General features: G+C 30.1%; 1 non-coding gene across 1 annotated transcript; it reads left to right on the top strand.

The window, feature by feature from the left end:
- The first annotated feature begins 2595 nt into the window (after window positions 1-2595).
- LOC105959645 (uncharacterized) lies at window positions 2596-4234 on the top strand. The gene is made up of 4 exons (XR_016034318.1): window positions 2596-2895; window positions 3451-3585; window positions 4020-4060; window positions 4168-4234. It is a non-coding gene; the product is annotated as an uncharacterized LOC105959645 (transcript).
- The last annotated feature ends 4055 nt before the right edge of the window (window positions 4235-8289 follow it).

Genomic DNA, 8289 nt, shown 5'->3' with positions numbered 1-8289 from the left:
TGTAATAACAAATATGTGACTAAGACATCACAATGCACAATGTTATATTTCTATTAAGATTTTTCTTAAATATTATTTAAAATAATTAAATGTGTATTTCATTTAAATGGTAGCATTAATTTACTATAAGATATTTGCATGAATGTCTAATCATAATTTATATTTTATTTTTATAAATGATTAATTTATGATTAAATATGATATCAAAGTACATATATTTTTCTTCATTTCTTTCTTAAATATGATATGATATCATTAAATATGTTAATTGCCTAAAGTACATTTCTATTGATAAATTATTATTAGCATTTTAGCACGGATCAGCCCATGGAACATGCTTGCATCTATGGATCAAGATACACCTTCACTAAATCATCATTGTCATTGTGACCATAATAACATGTTATGAACATCATCAATACATTTACCATTGTAACGACCAATTTTAAACATAATTGGCATATGCATATGATAACAGGTAAAGTGGAGTGTATATATAATAAATCGATCATTAGTCAAATCAAATACAACTATTTAATGGCCTAGATTTCTCAATATGTAGCGTAGCACACATCTTATTTGTTTGTAAATATCTAAATATAACATATTTTAATTTACAAAAATTGTCAACACCAAAGAAGTCATATTTTTCTCAATATAGCCCGAGAAGCAACACTTAAACTTGTTGCGTGCATTACAAAATCGTAATAAATTATAGGGTTAAATACAAAAATACCCCTGTACTATGAACTTTCTATCATTTACCCCCCTGTACTACACTTAAATACAAAAACCCCCCTCACATTACATTTTTTCCAAAATATGACCAAAATACCCCTACTCAAGCATACACACACACACACACACACATATATATATATATATATATATATATATATATATATATATATATATATATATATATATATATATATAATGGTTTGTTTGAGCCATTTTCCACTATATATTTTACCATTTTCAGTCAATTTTACGTGGAAAATTTTGGTATTTATATTTTTTTCTCCAAAACATCCAATTGCTTATATTTTTTTAATTTTCTGAATAAAAACTTTTATTTATGTCATTTTAAGTTTCTTCAGTTTTTTTTCTTAAATGTCTTCTTGTAGTTCAAACATCCTAAGATTACAAACATCTTTACAATCCTATGATTGTTGAGAATTTGAACTACCGTAAGATTTAACAAAAAAGGAAGAAATTGAAAATCACAAAAATAAAAGGTTTTATTCAGAAAAAAAAAAAAAAACTCTTAGTATTTAAATGTTTTGGAGAAAAAAATAAAAAAATCAAAAATTTCCAATTAAAATTGACCGAAAATGTTAATAAATATAGCGGAAGATGGCTCAAACAAATATATTTATAGGCTTAACGGGGGTATTTTCGTCATATTTTGGAAAAAAATGTAATGTGAGGGGGGTTTTGTATTTTTGTGTAGTACAAGGGGGTATATGATACAAACTCCATAGTACATGGGTGTTTTTGTATTTAACCCCAAATTTAATGCTATCGAAAGTAGGCACTATCTTAATAAGTCATGAAATTAATTAGATTTTCAACGCAAGAATAAGGGCGATAATTCATTGATACAATTTATTACATATTAATTTTCCTAGTTTTTATGAGCGCTAATCATTATGCTGTAAGTTTACCAATTCTTATACATATCAATGCATTTTACCAATTTCATACATGTCCTTCACATATCAGTGAATGTTACAAATTAACAAAAGACAAGATGAAATATCATGTACCAATATCGTGAAAACGTATTCAGTTACATCATCTAAGTACGAATACAAAATATATACATGAATATTTCAAGTGCAGTAATTATGTGACTTTGACATAATTGAAAAATATATTTAATTATTACATCCAGATAAATGCCTAAAACTTGTCACCTAGTGGTCGTAAAGTTAATCTCGAACTAACCAACTAAGGGTATGTTTGATAAAATTACGCATTAAACCTTGAATCACTACAAGAAAAACTAGCTTTAGCAACCAAATTTTCAGCGATGATCAGAAAATGGTCACTGCATATATGCATATAGCAACCAATACTAATTTGGTTGCAATAGTCAATTTACGTATTTGTTTTGCAACCAACTAATATTTGGTAGCTATAAATGGTCACTATAATTTGTCCAGAGTTGAGTAGTTATATAGTGACCAAATCTATACTCTTTAGCGACCTTCATTTAATGGTCACTGTAAATAATATTAATAGCGACTAATTTGATAACAAAATGATTAATGGTTGCTATAAATTTTTGGAGTGAACATTACCAGAATTATTTTGGCTGCTAATAGTTTTCTAAAAGTAACCATTTGAAATTTTCAAAATTTATTTAAACTAATTAATATATGAAAATCCTAATTCCAAAATTTATTTCTTAACAAAATAATATACACTAACCCAGTATTAAAATATATATAATTTTATAAGTTCTTTATTTTTAATAAATACGCAAGGCATGATGTAGATTTTTTTTTATAATAAAATACATGTGCAAATTTGTAATAATGTATTTTATATAATAATAGTTTATACGGGATTGAAAACCCCTCTCTCTTTTCCATCCAAAAAAAAAAAAGAAAACCCCTCTTTCTTACAATTGTATATCAGATCCATTCTTCCGTTTTAGTCTTTACAGCCTCCCTCGACCCATAATCGGCTCAATCGATTCATCCCCTTGATAATCGGCTCCGTTTATCGATCGCACAATAATTGCATCGCTCAGTAATCGACCCTCGATCCATCGCATAGTATATGAAGATAACTATCATGAACCCTCACCTCATCTCGCGTCGTCTCTACAGCCCCCGTCGGCCTTGTTGTCGACCACTTAAGCACAATTTCTTCATGATTTCTCAGGTTTCTCAGTAATCCCAAATCTTGAAATCGGAAACAAGAAATTATATAGTTTATTCATATTTATATTCGTTTTGGAATTTATTTTATCATTATAAACGACTTAAAATTGAATTCTTAATTGAGATTTTTTAGATTGAATCTGACTTCTTATTTGTTGGTCTCTTAAACATTGGATAAAATTGAAATATTTGGTTGAGGTTTTTGTGTATTGCATTAAATATATATATCTTTGTTATTAATTGGGTACATATTTCTCACATATTGTCAATGAACTAATATTTGGTTATGGGTTACTAACAGTAAAAAAGGAGAAGTTTTTATATTTGGTGATGGGTTACTAACAATAAAGGGGAAGAGTTTTTATAGATAGAATGTTACCCAGTTAATATCTGAAAAACATGAATGGAGGCCATGGATGCCATTTGTGCTTGAGGTTTGTTATCCTCCACATTTGCAGTCATTGATGTTCACTACCAACGTTGGTGTTTCTTTTCGGATATTATAGCTCATTACTTTAAAAGAGCCTAACATATATACATTGTGAAATTCTTTTAGGTAGTTTGAGGCGGCACTGCATTCCCGAATACAATGTCTGGAGCAAAGGTTAATGGATTTAGAACCACGGATGAGTAGGGAACATATTATTGTATTTATCTTTTACTTGCAATCCCCGCACTTGATTCATAGGAGGTAAGTGGAATAGTTACTCGTGAATAATAGGATAACATGAGAAACAACATAATTCTTTTATTTTTCACTTTTCTTTTACGACTAAGGTAATCCAAAAAATGTTATTAAATAAATAGTGTATGTCCCTCGACTTCCTAGATAAAGGCCGGTCGAGTCTTGACCTCTTATTAACAACTTGAATTGGGATCACATTTTCTTTGGTAAGAATGGCTATGGCTGTTCAGATTATTAAATGGTATTGTGTTCAATTCAAGTTTGTTTTCCACCCCAAACAGAAATTGACATACAAAAGGTATATGTTCATGTCTTACATATAGCTGGAAAATCTAAGTTTACATTTATGCTAGCTATTATATTGCTTTTCTATAATTATTTCAGGATGTAATTGCCATTATATTTATTGGATCTGACTAACATGTTGTTATGTTTGACAGACCTGCAGACGGTCAGGTAGTAACTGGTGCATTTAAACAAGGTAAAACTGGTGCATCATATGCATATTTCATTTCATGTTTCTTTATGATAAATTCATTGAACTTGGTTTCTCATAAACTTGGATCCCTATTTTCATCTCTTACGTAGGTTATAAATTTTAAGTGCCAAATTTGCAATTGAGGGTAAAGTTTAGTTAGTGGCTCTACTGATAAGGTAAATCGATTCATTCCATAAGATTTTCCTTGTTGTTTTTTTAGCTTATATGATCAGTACATTGGGAAAACTATTGCATGTATGTCTTCTGATTCTTTGTGGCATCCAATTTCAGGCACACAAAGAGAGGCAGAGAGGCAGTTGAATCTCATAATGTTACTTCAATCAAGTTCCAAATGTGAATGTTGTCATTGCGGTGTTTAGTTCAACTAGTATGCAAGACAGTGTTTGGTTTCTCCTGTATATGTATTAATCACTGAACTTGTCAACAATTACTTAGCTACTTACTAAGTTGTACAAACTAGCTATCAATTTTAATTATTTTTCCTTACAATTGTTATTTGGTCTTTTTTTTTAGCAGCAATAAATTTATTATATGCACATAAATTGAGGTATATATTGTGACAAATAAAAATTTATTGCAACCAACTATTCTTGTAGTTAAATTATTATTTTGAGCAACAAATTTATTGGTCGCAATGTGGTCACTAAAATATGTTATGTTTGTGGCCATATAAAATCTATTGCAACCACCTACTTGGTTGCTAAAAGAATATCATTTATCAACCAAAAATATTTGGTCACTATATATATACCTATAACAACCATATTAATATTATTGCGGCCATTAATTTTAACATTAGCGAGTCAAATATTTGTCGCTAATGATTCCATCTTTAATGACCATTATTGGATGGTCGTTAAATCTATATATGTAGCGTCCAACTGATTTGCTCGTCACTGATACTTTTAGTAGCCACCCTGTTGTGACCACGAGTGACCAAGCCTAATTTGGTCGCTACAAGTTTTAGCAACCATTTTCTTACTTTTAGCAACCATAACAAATCGTCACTAAAACCATTTTTTCTTGTAGTGAATGTTGAATATCATTTTAATAATTAAGAGCAATGTCTGAATACTGAATGTTGAATGTTTAAGTTTGTTTGATAATTGTATCATTTTTATAACTGAATAATGTAATTTTACTATATTGTCCTTCAAAATTGTTCAATTCGATTTTACTAGTTGAATTCAACAATATTTAACCAAATATTTTTTTATCTTGTAAATATTAGAACATATTCTTAGTATGACATAAATATATAGACAATATAAATCTAGATTTTCATCAAAATATCTCGCTCTCAAAATATTCACAAAGAACACATTTTTAATCTTCTTTCACTCTCTATTATCATTACAATATTCTCAATTATAGAAGTTATTACTCATACTTGGGTTTAATGAAAATTGATTAATGGGGGCATGGGTTCTATATTTGACAAGAAAAGAAGAAAAAGATGGGTTAAACATGAAATACTTAAATCTCAATAGGGATAAAATAGTCTAAAATCCCTTCAGTGTAGTGCTGAATGACTAAGTCCAATTTTTTTGACTTAATCAGTCAGCAATGAATTGCTTCATTCAGAGAATTGTACCAAACACTCTGAACAATATTGTGTTGACCGAAAAAGTAAATTTTCCCATTGAGAGGCCATTAAGCACCAATCAAACATAGCATAAGAGTCCCTAATAGAAAATGGTTTAGAGTTTGATTGAAATTCATAGTGAAAAATGTCAAATTCGTAGTAAGAAAGTAGTTCATATTATCTGGATTGCATTTGAATGCAAAAAGAATGAGAAAATAATTTCAAATGACACAAAATTAATTGAATTTAATTTTAAGTTCATCCCGAAGACAAAAAAATGTTTAAAACAGTTGCATACATAAAATCTATTGTAATTCGTAAAATAAAATTCATCCAATAAAATCTACTGCTGGCATATATTAAAAGAAATGACATATAATTCTATATTCCAATGTATTTTTTACTTTAAAAGTGCACAATATTTTTGTATGTCGCATTATCATACTAAATATTTCAACTATGTTTCCATATATAACATCAACGAATTAATATTTTAGAATATCATATTCCCTTATTTTGAATCATTATTCATTCTTGAAAATGTTCGCTTGGAAAAATAAGTACAAATTTACTCGTAGAATCACGTAATATGCACAATATTTGCACGTGACTTCTACTTGATTAGCGCGACATTTGCACGCAGTACTCAATAATCTGATATAAACTCAGACTAGACATGTCATCACTCTCGCCGTGTCTCTCTCTGACTCTCACTGTGGTTTTTTTCAGCAAGAGAACTGCATTTGTTTTTGGTGACCTAGGTATACATGTTCTTCTTTTGTTCATTTTCTAGAAAAATTACCGTGACCTCCCTCAATTTGTCATATACTTACAAACTCCTTGTTTGTATAATTACCATGCATGGTAATTGTACAAACAAGAGGTGGATTTTCTAATTGTATGAAAGGTTGAGAGATTACCTTTTTTTTTTTCCTCTTAAATACTAAATAATTGAGTTAGGTTTTTACTAGGAAACTTTATGTCACTACTGGTGTACATTGCTCCAATGTAAGTACATATAATTTTCATATTTTTTTAATTATATTTATTTTCCGTTAACAAAAATTGTGTGTTTTGTTTTGCAGATTTATATTTCAAAAAATGTACAAGAAAAAATCAGTTATAGGGCATACATTCATTCCCTACATTGTTGCATTTTTCTCATCCATATTATGGATGTATTATAGCTTACTAGGCTCGACAAAGCTTATTATATACATAAATATAGTGAGGTGTGTAATACAGTGCATCAACATTGATGCCCTACATTGTTGTTTCTTTTTTTATCCGTATTATAACTTACAAGACTCGGCAAAACCTATATACATAAATATATTGGGGTGTGTAATAGAGTGCATCTACATATTGATGCATGTCTATTATGCATCTTGTACCATGCATAATAGACATGCATCAATATGTAGATGCATTATATTACACACCCCAATGTATATTATGCATCTTTCGTACATCCTTTAATAGCACTCCTTTAATTATTCCAATGTTGACACGTTATCATCGCTGGTGTCTTCTGAATCCCATCATCACCTGCAAGATTTAACGGAGTTAATATTTTATCATGTATTGAATGCAACTTATCATACCTAAGTTATGTCTGAAGTGTCTGTCCAACTGCTCCAATAGTTTCAGCGACAGTCTCTTTGCACTCGCTTATCTGAGTAGTTCCTTCGTAGGCCTCTTGTAGAACATCCCATGTCTCCTTAGCTGATTTGCACATTGATATTAATTTGAATTGGTCGTCATCGACACAACTCAAGATAACATTGATTGCCTTGGAATTATAATCTGCTATTCGTACGTCTTCATCACTCCACTTCTCTTTTGGCGTTTGAATGATCTCGTGTGACTCATTCATTGAGGTAGGAGGTGTCCAACCAAATCGAATCGCGCGCCAGGCCCATTCATCAATAGATTTGATGAACATCTTCATCCTTATTTTCCAATCAGAGTAGTTCAATTCATCCAAGAGAGGTGGTTGGAGTGCGCAAGCACAAAAAATAAAAAATTAAATCCCAAAATCTCACTAAGTGTATCTAGTGGCAATGGTTTGAACGCGCAAATCGAGATCGTCGAATTTCGTGGAATCAATTCGAAAGAGGGCTACTTCTTCGCTTTGGCCATGGGGATTACGAAGATGCCAATGAATCCATGTGTCGTCTACGTCAAAAGAGAGGGTTCCGTGAATATTTAGGAGAATTTGAAAGGCTTATGAATTGCTTACCCGAGTGGCCAGAGGTGGCTTTAATGGGAGCTTTCATGGCAGGACTTAAAAGGGGAAATCGCAAGCGCGGTATTAATTTTTTTTTTTTACTAATAAAAATCGCATATATATTTAATTTTAAAAAAATCAAAAATTACGATTTAATCTATATAATATATAAAAGTTGAATTGCACACCTAATTGATTGACATTTGTCAATTTCAATTGGTGACATGTATTCAATTTCATCCCGCGTGGCAAATTGATTGGTGAAAATAAATCATCAAAAAACATGTCACCATTTTCCAAATTAAAAAGATATTTAATTATTTTATTATATATTTATATCATACCATTTATAAAATGCACTAAATATATCAACTTTCTTGGAAACTCTAAATAGTT

This window comes from Erythranthe guttata, chromosome 11 (assembly GCF_056151865.1).
Source record: "Erythranthe guttata isolate IM_541 chromosome 11, IM_541, whole genome shotgun sequence".
Classification (NCBI taxonomy): Eukaryota; Viridiplantae; Streptophyta; class Magnoliopsida; order Lamiales; family Phrymaceae; genus Erythranthe; species Erythranthe guttata.
This window is presented reverse-complemented; position numbering and strand designations above follow the sequence as displayed.